We start from the raw sequence: 23,054 nt of genomic DNA, 5'->3' as shown, positions 1-23,054 counted from the left end.
TTATTACTGTGCAATACCCCAAAATATGTTTATTATTTATTTTCATGTTTGCCTAAAGTTCTAACTGATAGCTTTCTATATTAGGTTTAAGGTAAACTTATGAATTACTCCTCGTGCTCACTGCTATAACGAAGATAAGACACATACCAAAGTGTGCTTCAGCTGATTGTGGATCTTTCACTTCACCTTCTAGATCTCAAATATAACGTATTTTGAATCATGATTTTGGTAACATAAAGTTTTAATATTGAATTGTTAAACTTTTAAAAAATAATAGCACAGACTTTATTTCGTTACTCCAGATAAGAAATGAAAGAGAAGGAGAAAAAATAAAGGTAAATAAAGAAATAGAGAGGAAAATAGTAACGAAAATGAAAACTATTGGCCACAGGGGGGATCGAACCCACGACCTTCGCGTTATTAGCACGACGCTCTAACCAACTGAGCTATGCGGCCACTTGCTAATCAAAATCCTCCTACACAATCTAGAAATACAGATGGAGTACATACTTTCACACAATGAATGATTAGCAAAAGGAACCACACAATTAGGGTACGTAAAAGCATTGCCAACGTGTATGTTAATAGTATAAAATATATGGAAATAATGTAAAATGCATAACTCCCATATTATAACAAATATTGGTCTTTTCATAATTGCCGAATGTGCTAACGTTAACACATTGCGTGTTGTTTTAAGTAAAGTCATAAATTACTCCTCGAGCTTTTGGAGAGAACGAAGATAAGACACATACCAAGGTGGCTCTTGGTTAGTCGTGGATGTCTCACTTCCACTTGCAGGTCTCATATATATCTTAGATGGTCCTCTGAATCAGGTTTTGGGTAGCAGACTAACGCAGCTTTTAGAATTGAATAATATAGTTTTACGAGATAACTAGGTACAGATTTTGTGCCTTTACAAATGGAAATTGAAATTTGTGCTGCAGAATAGAAATGAAAGAGACGTATGAGAAAATAAAATAAGTATGGCCAAAGGGGCGATCGAAGCCACGAACTTCGCATGGTCAACGTGTGTGTTATCATTATAAAAATCTATTGAACCAATGTAAAATGCATAATTCGGAAATTATAAAAGAAAACATATCTTACTATCCTCTTGGACACTTCAATATACAGTTTGACAATATGATTTCAGCAAAAATTGTTGAGGTTAAACAGTTGCTATGCTCTATACTGATTTCTATGAATGTGCATTCTTATTACCAACTGATTGGGAAATGAACATTGGCAGTATAGTAAGTTAAAATAATAATTTACCAAAGTTCATCAAGTTCATTTTTACTTAGGACACACTCGTCTATAAAGTATAACGTGATAAGAAATATAACAGCAGCAATCGCTAAGCAATCTGTAATATTTGGCGAAACGACAGGCAACCATGATGATAATTATGAAACAAATGAAGTAGACATGCCTACAGTATCCAGAAACTAGTGTGCCTCATGGTGGGAAATCTACAGATCACGAAGCTAATAGGCAAGGTTTTATCATGTTGACTACGCTTTCAGGAGTTATCTGATGCAAATTCAGCTCTAGCATATTTACTATCTAGCATCCCGCCCTAAAGCCCTGATCGATTCAAATTGACCAGTAAATAATTACCTACTACTGGAACTGACATATGAACTACTGCTACTCCTAGCAGTTTTAATAATGATAATATTAATAATAATAGTAAGAGTAAATTTATCGTCAAGAAAGAAAAAGAGACAAGCCTAACTCAGCATGATTAAAATCAGATCTCCACTGTCATACTGTAACGTATCAAGGGTAAAGACCAAATAAAATGGAATATATGGACAGCTCACGCCTTCTTCAGCTACTAGATGTCTCCAATGTATTGTAGTGTCAAGAAATGGTGTGTTCACCACAACCGTTCTTATTTAGATTATAAAAGCACAAAGCAAAAGAATTATAAAAGCCAAAACATCTTATTATACAACGTCCAGGCTTGTATGTGTTTTCTCACAAAATGTAGTCCTCAAAATAATGAAATATAATATTTTAAAATATGCAGACCATATATTTGATGGTCAATGGCTTGTGAAAATCAGCATAAATATTGTTGTTGTTGTTATAGGGTTTAACGCCATTTTTCAGCACAAGAGAGGCTATACATGGCGGCCAGTATTAATGGTGGAGGAAGAACCGGGAAAACCCCGGAAAGAACCACCGACCCACAAGAAGCTACCGGCAAGCTTTCTCACGTATCTACATTTGACGAGCCCGAGACTCGAACCCACGCAGACAGAGGTGAGATGGCAGTGATCAGTGACGGACAGCGCTTTAGACCACTCGGCAGCATAAATATTCAATTTATCATAGTTCGCATAACTTCTAACTCAAATAATCCCATTTTCCAAACTAATCTTGCATAGAAAAGTAAGTTAATAGTTTTCCAAATTTGTTCATTTTGACGCACCGAAGTGTTAATGATGTTGTGCATCCAGTCAAAGTTCGGAACCATACCCAGGTTTGCGTTATAGAGTTCAATGCTAAATAAGTTAGATGCACAGTCTGGAACCGGATGCAAATAGTGTGTCGCCTTTGTTGGCTGAGGCACAGTTTGTCCTTTACAGCAACGTGGACATAGAATACAATTTATTTTGCTATATGTTCACTACATTTGTTTCTCAATACTGACCTTTCCACTGTGTGACAATCAATACAATCATATGTTAATTTAAGATACCGTCAAAGATGATATCACGGTGAAGTTCTTGTCAAAGGTTGACCTGCATTTGTTTGAGAGGCTGGACTGTCAACAGAGCAGCATGTAAATAGAACACATATTTCACTTCAGGACCATCACCAAAGCCTTATAACACACTAGTCACTGTCGCCAAAATACAAAGAGAAAACCACACCTAGAACTCATATTCTTCAGAATAAACAATTACCTTTAAATCCCTACAAGAAATGCATATATATAACTCTTCTATCCCCACCAAAATAAGAGGAAAAAATGTACTGAAAATAGACGAAAACTGCTAGAACTACAATGGTGGGTACTGAACTCGAAGTACTAATTGTGACCTGATTCCAAATAGTCTGGGACCGAATGTCAATAGTGTGTCGAGTAGGTTAAATGCGACAATGTGTGTCGTTTTGTATTTCTATCATAACTAATTTTAGAAAGCCCTGTTAAGGTTTTGTTATGTCGATCAATTCCAGATAAAGCGTTATTGAACGCACCAACCAAGATAGTGTTATCGCTAGTATTGTTATGCAAATATGTGTTTGATCTCATTAAAAGGTATACCTTACTCGCACAAGATTTGGAGCATAAATATTGATTAAATCAACCACTCTTCATCAAGATCTATTTTAAATGTAAAATTCTACCCTTATGAAACATTTCATGTGCCACTTGATTTTTCACCTCTCTCACTACTAAAACATCAACACCAGCCCTCCTAATGACGGCATTGCTATCAAATATGTCACCATTACAAATCTCATTTTCTCTGATACATTCAGTAAACTCATCATCCCAAAAGGCTTCTTGCAATAATAAAATATGGCCTCTTATTTTTTAGAAATATTTCTAAAACAGACTTTCGCTTATTCAAATCTAGCATGCCGTTTACAATTAGAGATACAATATATAAGGCCATTATAATGATTAGTGTGTTTAAAGTATTAAATTATGTCGCATGTTTTATCATTTCCATGAATACTAGAAATTATTTAATGGATTTGAGACGCATGCTATTCGTTTTCAGTCTAGGTACTGTATTAAACCGTCTTCTCCAACTGTGTATGACTTTGAAAGTGTCTATATCAGTACTGTTATTTCCATTTCCGTTTACCTGAAAACTCTGAACATCGTTTGCCTTTCAACAGCGACTTCAACTACCATCCTACTGTCATCACTTCCTGGATCCGTCACCGATCTATCACTAACAGTACGCCTGTTGTTTCGTTCTTCCTCCGATTCTATTTCTTGTTCGGTCTTATCGACTCTGCTTCCCACAGTTTCCTCCCCTCTTTCTTCACTATAATTATCCTGTATTTAATTCTCAACGTCTTCTTCATCATCTTCGGCAAGCTGTAACTCCAATGATTGTTCCTCCCTCTTAGCATCACCAATCTGCGGATTCACTTCCACAATGTCCTCTCTGTAACATGTACATGTTTGGGCTTCCTTGTGGCATTTGTCGCATATCCTTCATTGACACATAAAGAAAACCTTCCACAACTGTCAAATCTTTGCCGTTTGCTATTCATAGCTACATGGCTCTTCTCCCCACACTTATAGCACACAAAATCCAGTCACCTTTTCATAAGCTGGCTCGGATCTAGACATCGAGAACACACCTTTACTTTATTACTGTGCAATACCCCAAAATATGTTTATTATTTATTTTCATGTTTGCCTAAAGTTCTAACTGATAGCTTTCTATATTAGGTTTAAGGTAAACTTATGAATTACTCCTCGTGCTCACTGCTATAACGAAGATAAGACACATACCAAAGTGTGCTTCAGCTGATTGTGGATCTTTCACTTCACCTTCTAGATCTCAAATATAACGTATTTTGAATCATGATTTTGGTAACATAAAGTTTTAATATTGAATTGTTAAACTTTTAAAAAATAATAGCACAGACTTTATTTCGTTACTCCAGATAAGAAATGAAAGAGAAGGAGAAAAAATAAAGGTAAATAAAGAAATAGAGAGGAAAATAGTAACGAAAATGAAAACTATTGGCCACAGGGGGGATCGAACCCACGACCTTCGCGTTATTAGCACGACGCTCTAACCAACTGAGCTATGCGGCCACTTGCTAATCAAAATCCTCCTACACAATCTAGAAATACAGATGGAGTACATACTTTCACACAATGAATGATTAGCAAAAGGAACCACACAATTAGGGTACGTAAAAGCATTGCCAACGTGTATGTTAATAGTATAAAATATATGGAAATAATGTAAAATGCATAACTCCCATATTATAACAAATATTGGTCTTTTCATAATTGCCGAATGTGCTAACGTTAACACATTGCGTGTTGTTTTAAGTAAAGTCATAAATTACTCCTCGAGCTTTTGGAGAGAACGAAGATAAGACACATACCAAGGTGGCTCTTGGTTAGTCGTGGATGTCTCACTTCCACTTGCAGGTCTCATATATATCTTAGATGGTCCTCTGAATCAGGTTTTGGGTAGCAGACTAACGCAGCTTTTAGAATTGAATAATATAGTTTTACGAGATAACTAGGTACAGATTTTGTGCCTTTACAAATGGAAATTGAAATTTGTGCTGCAGAATAGAAATGAAAGAGACGTATGAGAAAATAAAATAAGTATGGCCAAAGGGGCGATCGAAGCCACGAACTTCGCATGGTCAACGTGTGTGTTATCATTATAAAAATCTATTGAACCAATGTAAAATGCATAATTCGGAAATTATAAAAGAAAACATATCTTACTATCCTCTTGGACACTTCAATATACAGTTTGACAATATGATTTCAGCAAAAATTGTTGAGGTTAAACAGTTGCTATGCTCTATACTGATTTCTATGAATGTGCATTCTTATTACCAACTGATTGGGAAATGAACATTGGCAGTATAGTAAGTTAAAATAATAATTTACCAAAGTTCATCAAGTTCATTTTTACTTAGGACACACTCGTCTATAAAGTATAACGTGATAAGAAATATAACAGCAGCAATCGCTAAGCAATCTGTAATATTTGGCGAAACGACAGGCAACCATGATGATAATTATGAAACAAATGAAGTAGACATGCCTACAGTATCCAGAAACTAGTGTGCCTCATGGTGGGAAATCTACAGATCACGAAGCTAATAGGCAAGGTTTTATCATGTTGACTACGCTTTCAGGAGTTATCTGATGCAAATTCAGCTCTAGCATATTTACTATCTAGCATCCCGCCCTAAAGCCCTGATCGATTCAAATTGACCAGTAAATAATTACCTACTACTGGAACTGACATATGAACTACTGCTACTCCTAGCAGTTTTAATAATGATAATATTAATAATAATAGTAAGAGTAAATTTATCGTCAAGAAAGAAAAAGAGACAAGCCTAACTCAGCATGATTAAAATCAGATCTCCACTGTCATACTGTAACGTATCAAGGGTAAAGACCAAATAAAATGGAATATATGGACAGCTCACGCCTTCTTCAGCTACTAGATGTCTCCAATGTATTGTAGTGTCAAGAAATGGTGTGTTCACCACAACCGTTCTTATTTAGATTATAAAAGCACAAAGCAAAAGAATTATAAAAGCCAAAACATCTTATTATACAACGTCCAGGCTTGTATGTGTTTTCTCACAAAATGTAGTCCTCAAAATAATGAAATATAATATTTTAAAATATGCAGACCATATATTTGATGGTCAATGGCTTGTGAAAATCAGCATAAATATTGTTGTTGTTGTTATAGGGTTTAACGCCATTTTTCAGCACAAGAGAGGCTATACATGGCGGCCAGTATTAATGGTGGAGGAAGAACCGGGAAAACCCCGGAAAGAACCACCGACCCACAAGAAGCTACCGGCAAGCTTTCTCACGTATCTACATTTGACGAGCCCGAGACTCGAACCCACGCAGACAGAGGTGAGATGGCAGTGATCAGTGACGGACAGCGCTTTAGACCACTCGGCAGCATAAATATTCAATTTATCATAGTTCGCATAACCTCTAACTCAAATAATCCCATTTTCCAAACTAATCTTGCATAGAAAAGTAAGTTAATAGTTTTCCAAATTTGTTCATTTTGACGCACCGAAGTGTTAATGATGTTGTGCATCCAGTCAAAGTTCGGAACCATACCCAGGTTTGCGTTATAGAGTTCAATGCTAAATAAGTTAGATGCACAGTCTGGAACCGGATGCAAATAGTGTGTCGCCTTTGTTGGCTGAGGCACAGTTTGTCCTTTACAGCAACGTGGACATAGAATACAATTTATTTTGCTATATGTTCACTACATTTGTTTCTCAATACTGACCTTTCCACTGTGTGACAATCAATACAATCATATGTTAATTTAAGATACCGTCAAAGATGATATCACGGTGAAGTTCTTGTCAAAGGTTGACCTGCATTTGTTTGAGAGGCTGGACTGTCAACAGAGCAGCATGTAAATAGAACACATATTTCACTTCAGGACCATCACCAAAGCCTTATAACACACTAGTCACTGTCGCCAAAATACAAAGAGAAAACCACACCTAGAACTCATATTCTTCAGAATAAACAATTACCTTTAAATCCCTACAAGAAATGCATATATATAACTCTTCTATCCCCACCAAAATAAGAGGAAAAAATGTACTGAAAATAGACGAAAACTGCTAGAACTACAATGGTGGGTACTGAACTCGAAGTACTAATTGTGACCTGATTCCAAATAGTCTGGGACCGAATGTCAATAGTGTGTCGAGTAGGTTAAATGCGACAATGTGTGTCGTTTTGTATTTCTATCATAACTAATTTTAGAAAGCCCTGTTAAGGTTTTGTTATGTCGATCAATTCCAGATAAAGCGTTATTGAACGCACCAACCAAGATAGTGTTATCGCTAGTATTGTTATGCAAATATGTGTTTGATCTCATTAAAAGGTATACCTTACTCGCACAAGATTTGGAGCATAAATATTGATTAAATCAACCACTCTTCATCAAGATCTATTTTAAATGTAAAATTCTACCCTTATGAAACATTTCATGTGCCACTTGATTTTTCACCTCTCTCACTACTAAAACATCAACACCAGCCCTCCTAATGACGGCATTGCTATCAAATATGTCACCATTACAAATCTCATTTTCTCTGATACATTCAGTAAACTCATCATCCCAAAAGGCTTCTTGCAATAATAAAATATGGCCTCTTATTTTTTAGAAATATTTCTAAAACAGACTTTCGCTTATTCAAATCTAGCATGCCGTTTACAATTAGAGATACAATATATAAGGCCATTATAATGATTAGTGTGTTTAAAGTATTAAATTATGTCGCATGTTTTATCATTTCCATGAATACTAGAAATTATTTAATGGATTTGAGACGCATGCTATTCGTTTTCAGTCTAGGTACTGTATTAAACCGTCTTCTCCAACTGTGTATGACTTTGAAAGTGTCTATATCAGTACTGTTATTTCCATTTCCGTTTACCTGAAAACTCTGAACATCGTTTGCCTTTCAACAGCGACTTCAACTACCATCCTACTGTCATCACTTCCTGGATCCGTCACCGATCTATCACTAACAGTACGCCTGTTGTTTCGTTCTTCCTCCGATTCTATTTCTTGTTCGGTCTTATCGACTCTGCTTCCCACAGTTTCCTCCCCTCTTTCTTCACTATAATTATCCTGTATTTAATTCTCAACGTCTTCTTCATCATCTTCGGCAAGCTGTAACTCCAATGATTGTTCCTCCCTCTTAGCATCACCAATCTGCGGATTCACTTCCACAATGTCCTCTCTGTAACATGTACATGTTTGGGCTTCCTTGTGGCATTTGTCGCATATCCTTCATTGACACATAAAGAAAACCTTCCACAACTGTCAAATCTTTGCCGTTTGCTATTCATAGCTACATGGCTCTTCTCCCCACACTTATAGCACACAAAATCCAGTCACCTTTTCATAAGCTGGCTCGGATCTAGACATCGAGAACACACCTTTACTTTATTACTGTGCAATACCCCAAAATATGTTTATTATTTATTTTCATGTTTGCCTAAAGTTCTAACTGATAGCTTTCTATGTTAGGTTTAAGGTAAACTTATGAATTACTCCTCGTGCTCACTGCTATAACGAAGATAAGACACATACCAAAGTGTGCTTCAGCTGATTGTGGATCTTTCACTTCACCTTCTAGATCTCAAATATAACGTATATTGAATCATGATTTTGGTAACATAAAGTTTTGATATTGAATTGTTAAACTTTTAAAAAATAATAGCACAGACTTTATTTCGTTACTCCAGATAAGAAATGAAAGAGAAGGAGAAAAAATAAAGGTAAATAAAGAAATAGAGAGGAAAATAGTAACGAAAATGAAAACTATTGGCCACAGGGGGGATCGAACCCACGACCTTCGCGTTATTAGCACGACGCTCTAACCAACTGAGCTATGCGGCCACTTGCTAATCAAAATCCTCCTACACAATCTAGAAATACAGATGGAGTACATACTTTCACACAATGAATGATTAGCAAAAGGAACCACACAATTAGGGTACGTAAAAGCATTGCCAACGTGTATGTTAATAGTATAAAATATATGGAAATAATGTAAAATGCATAACTCCCATATTATAACAAATATTGGTCTTTTCATAATTGCCGAATGTGCTAACGTTAACACATTGCGTGTTGTTTTAAGTAAAGTCATAAATTACTCCTCGAGCTTTTGGAGAGAACGAAGATAAGACACATACCAAGGTGGCTCTTGGTTAGTCGTGGATGTCTCACTTCCACTTGCAGGTCTCATATATATCTTAGATGGTCCTCTGAATCAGGTTTTGGGTAGCAGACTAACGCAGCTTTTAGAATTGAATAATATAGTTTTACGAGATAACTAGGTACAGATTTTGTGCCTTTACAAATGGAAATTGAAATTTGTGCTGCAGAATAGAAATGAAAGAGACGTATGAGAAAATAAAATAAGTATGGCCAAAGGGGCGATCGAAGCCACGAACTTCGCATGGTCAACGTGTGTGTTATCATTATAAAAATCTATTGAACCAATGTAAAATGCATAATTCGGAAATTATAAAAGAAAACATATCTTACTATCCTCTTGGACACTTCAATATACAGTTTGACAATATGATTTCAGCAAAAATTGTTGAGGTTAAACAGTTGCTATGCTCTATACTGATTTCTATGAATGTGCATTCTTATTACCAACTGATTGGGAAATGAACATTGGCAGTATAGTAAGTTAAAATAATAATTTACCAAAGTTCATCAAGTTCATTTTTACTTAGGACACACTCGTCTATAAAGTATAACGTGATAAGAAATATAACAGCAGCAATCGCTAAGCAATCTGTAATATTTGGCGAAACGACAGGCAACCATGATGATAATTATGAAACAAATGAAGTAGACATGCCTGCAGTATCCAGAAACTAGTGTGCCTCATGGTGGGAAATCTACAGATCACGAAGCTAATAGGCAAGGTTTTATCATGTTGACTACGCTTTCAGGAGTTATCTGATGCAAATTCAGCTCTAGCATATTTACTATCTAGCATCCCGCCCTAAAGCCCTGATCGATTCAAATTGACCAGTAAATAATTACCTACTACTGGAACTGACATATGAACTACTGCTACTCCTAGCAGTTTTAATAATGATAATATTAATAATAATAGTAAGAGTAAATTTATCGTCAAGAAAGAAAAAGAGACAAGCCTAACTCAGCATGATTAAAATCAGATCTCCACTGTCATACTGTAACGTATCAAGGGTAAAGACCAAATAAAATGGAATATATGGACAGCTCACGCCTTCTTCAGCTACTAGATGTCTCCAATGTATTGTAGTGTCAAGAAATGGTGTGTTCACCACAACCGTTCTTATTTAGATTATAAAAGCACAAAGCAAAAGAATTATAAAAGCCAAAACATCTTATTATACAACGTCCAGGCTTGTATGTGTTTTCTCACAAAATGTAGTCCTCAAAATAATGAAATATAATATTTTAAAATATGCAGACCATATATTTGATGGTCAATGGCTTGTGAAAATCAGCATAAATATTGTTGTTGTTGTTATAGGGTTTAACGCCATTTTTCAGCACAAGATAGGCTATACATGGCGGCCAGTATTAATGGTGGAGGAAGAACCGGGAAAACCCCGGAAAGAACCACCGACCCACAAGAAGCTACCGGCAAGCTTTCTCACGTATCTACATTTGACGAGCCCGAGACTCGAACCCACGCAGACAGAGGTGAGATGGCAGTGATCAGTGACGGACAGCGCTTTAGACCACTCGGCAGCATAAATATTCAATTTATCATAGTTCGCATAACCTCTAACTCAAATAATCCCATTTTCCAAACTAATCTTGCATAGAAAAGTAAGTTAATAGTTTTCCAAATTTGTTCATTTTGACGCACCGAAGTGTTAATGATGTTGTGCATCCAGTCAAAGTTCGGAACCATACCCAGGTTTGCGTTATAGAGTTCAATGCTAAATAAGTTAGATGCACAGTCTGGAACCGGATGCAAATAGTGTGTCGCCTTTGTTGGCTGAGGCACAGTTTGTCCTTTACAGCAACGTGGACATAGAATACAATTTATTTTGCTATATGTTCACTACATTTGTTTCTCAATACTGACCTTTCCACTGTGTGACAATCAATACAATCATATGTTAATTTAAGATACCGTCAAAGATGATATCACGGTGAAGTTCTTGTCAAAGGTTGACCTGCATTTGTTTGAGAGGCTGGACTGTCAACAGAGCAGCATGTAAATAGAACACATATTTCACTTCAGGACCATCACCAAAGCCTTATAACACACTAGTCACTGTCGCCAAAATACAAAGAGAAAACCACACCTAGAACTCATATTCTTCAGAATAAACAATTACCTTTAAATCCCTACAAGAAATGCATATATATAACTCTTCTATCCCCACCAAAATAAGAGGAAAAAATGTACTGAAAATAGACGAAAACTGCTAGAACTACAATGGTGGGTACTGAACTCGAAGTACTAATTGTGACCTGATTCCAAATAGTCTGGGACCGAATGTCAATAGTGTGTCGAGTAGGTTAAATGCGACAATGTGTGTCGTTTTGTATTTCTATCATAACTAATTTTAGAAAGCCCTGTTAAGGTTTTGTTATGTCGATCAATTCCAGATAAAGCGTTATTGAACGCACCAACCAAGATAGTGTTATCGCTAGTATTGTTATGCAAATATGTGTTTGATCTCATTAAAAGGTATACCTTACTCGCACAAGATTTGGAGCATAAATATTGATTAAATCAACCACTCTTCATCAAGATCTATTTTAAATGTAAAATTCTACCCTTATGAAACATTTCATGTGCCACTTGATTTTTCACCTCTCTCACTACTAAAACATCAACACCAGCCCTCCTAATGACGGCATTGCTATCAAATATGTCACCATTACAAATCTCATTTTCTCTGATACATTCAGTAAACTCATCATCCCAAAAGGCTTCTTGCAATAATAAAATATGGCCTCTTATTTTTTAGAAATATTTCTAAAACAGACTTTCGCTTATTCAAATCTAGCATGCCGTTTACAATTAGAGATACAATATATAAGGCCATTATAATGATTAGTGTGTTTAAAGTATTAAATTATGTCGCATGTTTTATCATTTCCATGAATACTAGAAATTATTTAATGGATTTGAGACGCATGCTATTCGTTTTCAGTCTAGGTACTGTATTAAACCGTCTTCTCCAACTGTGTATGACTTTGAAAGTGTCTATATCAGTACTGTTATTTCCATTTCCGTTTACCTGAAAACTCTGAACATCGTTTGCCTTTCAACAGCGACTTCAACTACCATCCTACTGTCATCACTTCCTGGATCCGTCACCGATCTATCACTAACAGTACGCCTGTTGTTTCGTTCTTCCTCCGATTCTATTTCTTGTTCGGTCTTATCGACTCTGCTTCCCACAGTTTCCTCCCCTCTTTCTTCACTATAATTATCCTGTATTTAATTCTCAACGTCTTCTTCATCATCTTCGGCAAGCTGTAACTCCAATGATTGTTCCTCCCTCTTAGCATCACCAATCTGCGGATTCACTTCCACAATGTCCTCTCTGTAACATGTACATGTTTGGGCTTCCTTGTGGCATTTGTCGCATATCCTTCATTGACACATAAAGAAAACCTTCCACAACTGTCAAATCTTTGCCGTTTGCTATTCATAGCTACATGGCTCTTCTCCCCACACTTATAGCACACAAAATCCAGTCTCCTTTTCATAAGCTGGCTCGGATCTAGACATCGAGAACACACCTTTACTTTATTACTGTGCAATACCCCAACATATGTTTATTATTTATTTTCATGTTTGCCTAAAGTTCTAACTGATAGCTTTCTATATTAGGTTTAAGGTAAACTTATGAATTACTCCTCGTGCTCACTGCTATAACGAAGATAAGACACATACCAAAGTGTGCTTCAGCTGATTGTGGATCTTTCACTTCACCTTCTAGATCTCAAATATAACGTATATTGAATCATGATTTTGGTAACATAAAGTTTTGATATTGAATTGTTAAACTTTTAAAAAATAATAGCACAGACTTTATTTCGTTACTCCAGATAAGAAATGAAAGAGAAGGAGAAAAAATAAAGGTAAATAAAGAAATAGAGAGGAAAATAGTAACGAAAATGAAAACTATTGGCCACAGGGGGGATCGAACCCACGACCTTCGCGTTATTAGCACGACGCTCTAACCAACTGAGCTATGCGGCCACTTGCTAATCAAAATCCTCCTACACAATCTAGAAATACAGATGGAGTACATACTTTCACACAATGAATGATTAGCAAAAGGAACCACACAATTAGGGTACGTAAAAGCATTGCCAACGTGTATGTTAATAGTATAAAATATATGGAAATAATGTAAAATGCATAACTCCCATATTATAACAAATATTGGTCTTTTCATAATTGCCGAATGTGCTAACGTTAACACATTGCGTGTTGTTTTAAGTAAAGTCATAAATTACTCCTCGAGCTTTTGGAGAGAACGAAGATAAGACACATACCAAGGTGGCTCTTGGTTAGTCGTGGATGTCTCACTTCCACTTGCAGGTCTCATATATATCTTAGATGGTCCTCTGAATCAGGTTTTGGGTAGCAGACTAACGCAGCTTTTAGAATTGAATAATATAGTTTTACGAGATAACTAGGTACAGATTTTGTGCCTTTACAAATGGAAATTGAAATTTGTGCTGCAGAATAGAAATGAAAGAGACGTATGAGAAAATAAAATAAGTATGGCCAAAGGGGCGATCGAAGCCACGAACTTCGCATGGTCAACGTGTGTGTTATCATTATAAAAATCTATTGAACCAATGTAAAATGCATAATTCGGAAATTATAAAAGAAAACATATCTTACTATCCTCTTGGACACTTCAATATACAGTTTGACAATATGATTTCAGCAAAAATTGTTGAGGTTAAACAGTTGCTATGCTCTATACTGATTTCTATGAATGTGCATTCTTATTACCAACTGATTGGGAAATGAACATTGGCAGTATAGTAAGTTAAAATAATAATTTACCAAAGTTCATCAAGTTCATTTTTACTTAGGACACACTCGTCTATAAAGTATAACGTGATAAGAAATATAACAGCAGCAATCGCTAAGCAATCTGTAATATTTGGCGAAACGACAGGCAACCATGATGATAATTATGAAACAAATGAAGTAGACATGCCTACAGTATCCAGAAACTAGTGTGCCTCATGGTGGGAAATCTACAGATCACGAAGCTAATAGGCAAGGTTTTATCATGTTGACTACGCTTTCAGGAGTTATCTGATGCAAATTCAGCTCTAGCATATTTACTATCTAGCATCCCGCCCTAAAGCCCTGATCGATTCAAATTGACCAGTAAATAATTACCTACTACTGGAACTGACATATGAACTACTGCTACTCCTAGCAGTTTTAATAATGATAATATTAATAATAATAGTAAGAGTAAATTTATCGTCAAGAAAGAAAAAGAGACAAGCCTAACTCAGCATGATTAAAATCAGATCTCCACTGTCATACTGTAACGTATCAAGGGTAAAGACCAAATAAAATGGAATATATGGACAGCTCACGCCTTCTTCAGCTACTAGATGTCTCCAATGTATTGTAGTGTCAAGAAATGGTGTGTTCACCACAACCGTTCTTATTTAGATTATAAAAGCACAAAGCAAAAGAATTATAAAAGCCAAAACATCTTATTATACAACGTCCAGGCTTGTATGTGTTTTCTCACAAAATGTAGTCCTCAAAATAATGAAATATAATATTTTAAAATATGCAGACCATATATTTGATGGTCAATGGCTTGTGAAAATCAGCATAAATATTGTTGTTGTTGTTATAGGGTTTAACGCCATTTTTCAGCACAAGAGAGGCTATACGTGGCGGCCAGTATTAATGGTGGAGGAAGAACCGGGAAAACCCCTGAAAGAACCACCGACCCACAAGAAGCTACCGGCAAGCTTTCTCACGTATCTACATTTGACGAGCCCGAGACTCGAACCCACGCAGACAGAGGTGAGATGGCAGTGATCAGTGACGGACAGCGCTTTAGACCACTCGGCAGCATAAATATTCAATTTATCATAGTTCGCATAACCTCTAACTCAAATAATCCCATTTTCCAAACTAATCTTGCATAGAAAAGTAAGTTAATAGTTTTCCAAATTTGTTCATTTTGACGCACCGAAGTGTTAATGATGTTGTGCATCCAGTCAAAGTTCGGAACCATACCCAGGTTTGCGTTATAGAGTTCAATGCTAAATAAGTTAGATGCACAGTCTGGAACCGGATGCAAATAGTGTGTCGCCTTTGTTGGCTGAGGCACAGTTTGTCCTTTACAGCAACGTGGACATAGAATACAATTTATTTTGCTATATGTTCACTACATTTGTTTCTCAATACTGACCTTTCCACTGTGTGACAATCAATACAATCATATGTTAATTTAAGATACCGTCAAAGATGATATCACGGTGAAGTTCTTGTCAAAGGTTGACCTGCATTTGTTTGAGAGGCTGGACTGTCAACAGAGCAGCATGTAAATAGAACACATATTTCACTTCAGGACCATCACCAAAGCCTTATAACACACTAGTCACTGTCGCCAAAATACAAAGAGAAAACCACACCTAGAACTCATATTCTTCAGAATAAACAATTACCTTTAAATCCCTACAAGAAATGCATATATATAACTCTTCTATCCCCACCAAAATAAGAGGAAAAAATGTACTGAAAATAGACGAAAACTGCTAGAACTACAATGGTGGGTACTGAACTCGAAGTACTAATTGTGACCTGATTCCAAATAGTCTGGGACCGAATGTCAATAGTGTGTCGAGTAGGTTAAATGCGACAATGTGTGTCGTTTTGTATTTCTATCATAACTAATTTTAGAAAGCCCTGTTAAGGTTTTGTTATGTCGATCAATTCCAGATAAAGCGTTATTGAACGCACCAACCAAGATAGTGTTATCGCTAGTATTGTTATGCAAATATGTGTTTGATCTCATTAAAAGGTATACCTTACTCGCACAAGATTTGGAGCATAAATATTGATTAAATCAACCACTCTTCATCAAGATCTATTTTAAATGTAAAATTCTACCCTTATGAAACATTTCATGTGCCACTTGATTTTTCACCTCTCTCACTACTAAAACATCAACACCAGCCCTCCTAATGACGGCATTGCTATCAAATATGTCACCATTACAAATCTCATTTTCTCTGATACATTCAGTAAACTCATCATCCCAAAAGGCTTCTTGCAATAATAAAATATGGCCTCTTATTTTTTAGAAATATTTCTAAAACAGACTTTCGCTTATTCAAATCTAGCATGCCGTTTACAATTAGAGATACAATATATAAGGCCATTATAATGATTAGTGTGTTTAAAGTATTAAATTATGTCGCATGTTTTATCATTTCCATGAATACTAGAAATTATTTAATGGATTTGAGACGCATGCTATTCGTTTTCAGTCTAGGTACTGTATTAAACCGTCTTCTCCAACTGTGTATGACTTTGAAAGTGTCTATATCAGTACTGTTATTTCCATTTCCGTTTACCTGAAAACTCTGAACATCGTTTGCCTTTCAACAGCGACTTCAACTACCATCCTACTGTCATCACTTCCTGGATCCGTCACCGATCTATCACTAACAGTACGCCTGTTGTTTCGTTCTTCCTCCGATTCTATTTCTTGTTCGGTCTTATCGACTCTGCTTCCCACAGTTTCCTCCCCTCTTTCTTCACTATAATTATCCTGTATTTAATTCTCAACGTCTTCTTCATCATCTTCGGCAAGCTGTAACTCCAATGATTGTTCCTCCCTCTTAGCATCACCAATCTGCGGATTCACTTCCACAATGTCCTCTCTGTAACATGTACATGTTTGGGCTTCCTTGTGGCATTTGTCGCATATCCTTCATTGACACATAAAGAAAACCTTCCACAACTGTCAAATCTTTGCCGTTTGCTATTCATAGCTACATGGCTCTTCTCCCCACACTTATAGCACACAAAATCCAGTCACCTTTTCATAAGCTGGCTCGGATCTAGACATCGAGAACACACCTTTACTTTATTACTGTGCAATACCCCAAAATATGTTTATTATTTATTTTCATGTTTGCCTAAAGTTCTAACTGATAGCTTTCTATATTAGGTTTAAGGTAAACTTATGAATTACTCCTCGTGCTCACTGCTATAACGAAGATAAGACACATACCAAAGTGTGCTTCAGCTGATTGTGGATCTTTCACTTCACCTTCTAGATCTCAAATATAACGTATATTGAATCATGATTTTGGTAACATAAAGTTTTGATATTGAATTGTTAAACTTTTAAAAAATAATAGCACAGACTTTATTTCGTTACTCCAGATAAGAAATGAAAGAGAAGGAGAAAAAATAAAGGTAAATAAAGAAATAGAGAGGAAAATAGTAACGAAAATGAAAACTATTGGCCACAGGGGGGATCGAACCCACGACCTTCGCGTTATTAGCACGACGCTCTAACCAACTGAGCTATGCGGCCACTTGCTAATCAAAATCCTCCTACACAATCTAGAAATACAGATGGAGTACATACTTTCACACAATGAATGATTAGCAAAAGGAACCACACAATTAGGGTACGTAAAAGCATTGCCAACGTGTATGTTAATAGTATAAAATATATGGAAATAATGTAAAATGCATAACTCCCATATTATAACAAATATTGGTCTTTTCATAATTGCCGAATGTGCTAACGTTAACACATTGCGTGTTGTTTTAAGTAAAGTCATAAATTACTCCTCGAGCTTTTGGAGAGAACGAAGATAAGACACATACCAAGGTGGCTCTTGGTTAGTCGTGGATGTCTCACTTCCACTTGCAGGTCTCATATATATCTTAGATGGTCCTCTGAATCAGGTTTTGGGTAGCAGACTAACGCAGCTTTTAGAATTGAATAATATAGTTTTACGAGATAACTAGGTACAGATTTTGTGCCTTTACAAATGGAAATTGAAATTTGTGCTGCAGAATAGAAATGAAAGAGACGTATGAGAAAATAAAATAAGTATGGCCAAAGGGGCGATCGAAGCCACGAACTTCGCATGGTCAACGTGTGTGTTATCATTATAAAAATCTATTGAACCAATGTAAAATGCATAATTCGGAAATTATAAAAGAAAACATATCTTACTATCCTCTTGGACACTTCAATATACAGTTTGACAATATGATTTCAACAAAAATTGTTGAGGTTAAACAGTTGCTATGCTCTATACTGATTTCTATGAATGTGCATTCTTATTACCAACTGATTGGGAAATGAACATTGGCAGTATAGTAAGTTAAAATAATAATTTACCAAAGTTCATCAAGTTCATTTTTACTTAGGACACACTCGTCTATAAAGTATAACGTGATAAGAAATATAACAGCAGCAATCGCTAAGCAATCTGTAATATTTGGCGAAACGACAGGCAACCATGATGATAATTATGAAACAAATGAAGTAGACATGCCTACAGTATCCAGAAACTAGTGTGCCTCATGGTGGGAAATCTACAGATCACGAAGCTAATAGGCAAGGTTTTATCATGTTGACTACGCTTTCAGGAGTTATCTGATGCAAATTCAGCTCTAGCATATTTACTATCTAGCATCCCGCCCTAAAGCCCTGATCGATTCAAATTGACCAGTAAATAATTACCTACTACTGGAACTGACATATGAACTACTGCTACTCCTAGCAGTTTTAATAATGATAATATTAATAATAATAGTAAGAGTAAATTTATCGTCAAGAAAGAAAAAGAGACAAGCCTAACTCAGCATGATTAAAATCAGATCTCCACTGTCATACTGTAACGTATCAAGGGTAAAGACCAAATAAAATGGAATATATGGACAGCTCACGCCTTCTTCAGCTACTAGATGTCTTGTAGTGTCAAGAAATGGTGTGTTCACCACAACCGTTCTTATTTAGATTATAAAAGCACAAAGCAAAAGAATTATAAAAGCCAAAACATCTTATTATACAACGTCCAGGCTTGTATGTGTTTTCTCACAAAATGTAGTCCTCAAAATAATGAAATATAATATTTTAAAATATGCAGACCATATATTTGATGGTCAATGGCTTGTGAAAATCAGCATAAATATTGTTGTTGTTGTTATAGGGTTTAACGCCATTTTTCAGCACAAGATAGGCTATACATGGCGGCCAGTATTAATGGTGGAGGAAGAACCGGGAAAACCCCGGAAAGAACCACCGACCCACAAGAAGCTACCGGCAAGCTTTCTCACGTATCTACATTTGACGAGCCCGAGACTCGAACCCACGCAGACAGAGGTGAGATGGCAGTGATCAGTGACGGACAGCGCTTTAGACCACTCGGCAGCATAAATATTCAATTTATCATAGTTCGCATAACCTCTAACTCAAATAATCCCATTTTCCAAACTAATCTTGCATAGAAAAGTAAGTTAATAGTTTTCCAAATTTGTTCATTTTGACGCACCGAAGTGTTAATGATGTTGTGCATCCAGTCAAAGTTCGGAACCATACCCAGGTTTGCGTTATAGAGTTCAATGCTAAATAAGTTAGATGCACAGTCTGGAACCGGATGCAAATAGTGTGTCGCCTTTGTTGGCTGAGGCACAGTTTGTCCTTTACAGCAACGTGGACATAGAATACAATTTATTTTGCTATATGTTCACTACATTTGTTTCTCAATACTGACCTTTCCACTGTGTGACAATCAATACAATCATATGTTAATTTAAGATACCGTCAAAGATGATATCACGGTGAAGTTCTTGTCAAAGGTTGACCTGCATTTGTTTGAGAGGCTGGACTGTCAACAGAGCAGCATGTAAATAGAACACATATTTCACTTCAGGACCATCACCAAAGCCTTATAACACACTAGTCACTGTCGCCAAAATACAAAGAGAAAACCACACCTAGAACTCATATTCTTCAGAATAAACAATTACCTTTAAATCCCTACAAGAAATGCATATATATAACTCTTCTATCCCCACCAAAATAAGAGGAAAAAATGTACTGAAAATAGACGAAAACTGCTAGAACTACAATGGTGGGTACTGAACTCGAAGTACTAATTGTGACCTGATTCCAAATAGTCTGGGACCGAATGTCAATAGTGTGTCGAGTAGGTTAAATGCGACAATGTGTGTCGTTTTGTATTTCTATCATAACTAATTTTAGAAAGCCCTGTTAAGGTTTTGTTATGTCGATCAATTCCAGATAAAGCGTTATTGAACGCACCAACCAAGATAGTGTTATCGCTAGTATTGTTATGCAAATATGTGTTTGATCTCATTAAAAGGTATACCTTACTCGCACAAGATTTGGAGCATAAATATTGATTAAATCAACCACTCTTCATCAAGATCTATTTTAAATGTAAAATTCTACCCTTATGAAACATTTCATGTGCCACTTGATTTTTCACCTCTCTCACTACTAAAACATCAACACCAGCCCTCCTAATGACGGCATTGCTATCAAATATGTCACCATTACAAATCTCATTTTCTCTGATACATTCAGTAAACTCATCATCCCAAAAGGCTTCTTGCAATAATAAAATATGGCCTCTTATTTTTTAGAAATATTTCTAAAACAGACTTTCGCTTATTCAAATCTAGCATGCCGTTTACAATTAGAGATACAATATATAAGGCCATTATAATGATTAGTGTGTTTAAAGTATTAAATTATGTCGCATGTTTTATCATTTCCATGAATACTAGAAATTATTTAATGGATTTGAGACGCATGCTATTCGTTTTCAGTCTAGGTACTGTATTAAACCGTCTTCTCCAACTGTGTATGACTTTGAAAGTGTCTATATCAGTACTGTTATTTCCATTTCCGTTTACCTGAAAACTCTGAACATCGTTTGCCTTTCAACAGCGACTTCAACTACCATCCTACTGTCATCACTTCCTGGATCCGTCACCGATCTATCACTAACAGTACGCCTGTTGTTTCGTTCTTCCTCCGATTCTATTTCTTGTTCGGTCTTATCGACTCTGCTTCCCACAGTTTCCTCCCCTCTTTCTTCACTATAATTATCCTGTATTTAATTCTCAACGTCTTCTTCATCATCTTCGGCAAGCTGTAACTCCAATGATTGTTCCTCCCTCTTAGCATCACCAATCTGCGGATTCACTTCCACAATGTCCTCTCTGTAACATGTACATGTTTGGGCTTCCTTGTGGCATTTGTCGCATATCCTTCATTGACACATAAAGAAAACCTTCCACAACTGTCAAATCTTTGCCGTTTGTTATTCATAGCTACATGGCTCTTCTCCCCACACTTATAGCACACAAAATCCAGTCACCTTTTCATAAGCTGGCTCGGATCTAGACATCGAGAACACACCTTTACTTTATTACTGTGCAATACCCCAAAATATGTTTATTATTTATTTTCATGTTTGCCTAAAGTTCTAACTGATAGCTTTCTATATTAGGTTTAAGGTAAACTTATGAATTACTCCTCGTGCTCACTGCTATAACGAAGATAAGACACATACCAAAGTGTGCTTCAGCTGATTGTGGATCTTTCACTTCACCTTCTAGATCTCAAATATAACGTATATTGAATCATGATTTTGGTAACATAAAGTTTTGATATTGAATTGTTAAACTTTTAAAAAATAATAGCACAGACTTTATTTCGTTACTCCAGATAAGAAATGAAAGAGAAGGAGAAAAAATAAAGGTAAATAAAGAAATAGAGAGGAAAATAGTAACGAAAATGAAAACTATTTGCCACAGGGGGGATCGAACCCACGACCTTCGCGTTATTAGCACGACGCTCTAACCAACTGAGCTATGCGGCCACTTGCTAATCAAAATCCTCCTACACAATCTAGAAATACAGATGGAGTACATACTTTCACACAATGAATGATTAGCAAAAGGAACCACACAATTAGGGTACGTAAAAGCATTGCCAACGTGTATGTTAATAGTATAAAATATATGGAAATAATGTAAAATGCATAACTCCCATATTATAACAAATATTGGTCTTTTCATAATTGCCGAATGTGCTAACGTTAACACATTGCGTGTTGTTTTAAGTAAAGTCATAAATTACTCCTCGAGCTTTTGGAGAGAACGAAGATAAGACACATACCAAGGTGGCTCTTGGTTAGTCGTGGATGTCTCACTTCCACTTGCAGGTCTCATATATATCTTAGATGGTCCTCTGAATCAGGTTTTGGGTAGCAGACTAACGCAGCTTTTAGAATTGAATAATATAGTTTTACGAGATAACTAGGTACAGATTTTGTGCCTTTACAAATGGAAATTGAAATTTGTGCTGCAGAATAGAAATGAAAGAGACGTATGAGAAAATAAAATAAGTATGGCCAAAGGGGCGATCGAAGCCACGAACTTCGCATGGTCAACGTGTGTGTTATCATTATAAAAATCTATTGAACCAATGTAAAATGCATAATTCGGAAATTATAAAAGAAAACATATCTTACTATCCTCTTGGACACTTCAATATACAGTTTGACAATATGATTTCAGCAAAAATTGTTGAGGTTAAACAGTTGCTATGCTCTATACTGATTTCTATGAATGTGCATTCTTATTACCAACTGATTGGGAAATGAACATTGGCAGTATAGTAAGTTAAAATAACAATTTACCAAAGTTCATCAAGTTCATTTTTACTTAGGACACACTCGTCTATA

The 23,054-nt window shown here is 36.1% G+C and overlaps 6 non-coding genes across 6 annotated transcripts; all 6 read right to left on the bottom strand.

Moving 5' to 3' along the window:
- Positions 1–382: 382 nt before the first annotated feature.
- Positions 383–456, bottom strand: Trnai-aau (transfer RNA isoleucine (anticodon AAU)). The gene has a single exon. It is a non-coding gene; the product is annotated as a tRNA-Ile (tRNA).
- Positions 457–4,730: 4,274 nt separating this feature from the next.
- Positions 4,731–4,804, bottom strand: Trnai-aau (transfer RNA isoleucine (anticodon AAU)). Its single transcript has one exon. It is a non-coding gene; the product is annotated as a tRNA-Ile (tRNA).
- A 4,274-nt stretch (positions 4,805–9,078) lies between these two features.
- Positions 9,079–9,152, bottom strand: Trnai-aau (transfer RNA isoleucine (anticodon AAU)). The gene has a single exon. It is a non-coding gene; the product is annotated as a tRNA-Ile (tRNA).
- A 4,274-nt stretch (positions 9,153–13,426) lies between these two features.
- Positions 13,427–13,500, bottom strand: Trnai-aau (transfer RNA isoleucine (anticodon AAU)). The gene has a single exon. It is a non-coding gene; the product is annotated as a tRNA-Ile (tRNA).
- A 4,274-nt stretch (positions 13,501–17,774) lies between these two features.
- Positions 17,775–17,848, bottom strand: Trnai-aau (transfer RNA isoleucine (anticodon AAU)). Its single transcript has one exon. It is a non-coding gene; the product is annotated as a tRNA-Ile (tRNA).
- Positions 17,849–22,113: 4,265 nt separating this feature from the next.
- On the bottom strand, positions 22,114–22,187 carry Trnai-aau (transfer RNA isoleucine (anticodon AAU)). The gene has a single exon. It is a non-coding gene; the product is annotated as a tRNA-Ile (tRNA).
- Between the last annotated feature and the right edge of the window lie 867 nt (positions 22,188–23,054).

This window comes from Sinohyriopsis cumingii, chromosome 14, assembly GCF_028554795.1.
Source record: "Sinohyriopsis cumingii isolate HCF-2022 chromosome 14, ASM2855479v2, whole genome shotgun sequence".
NCBI classification, from domain to species: domain Eukaryota; kingdom Metazoa; phylum Mollusca; class Bivalvia; order Unionida; family Unionidae; genus Sinohyriopsis; species Sinohyriopsis cumingii.
This window is presented reverse-complemented; position numbering and strand designations above follow the sequence as displayed.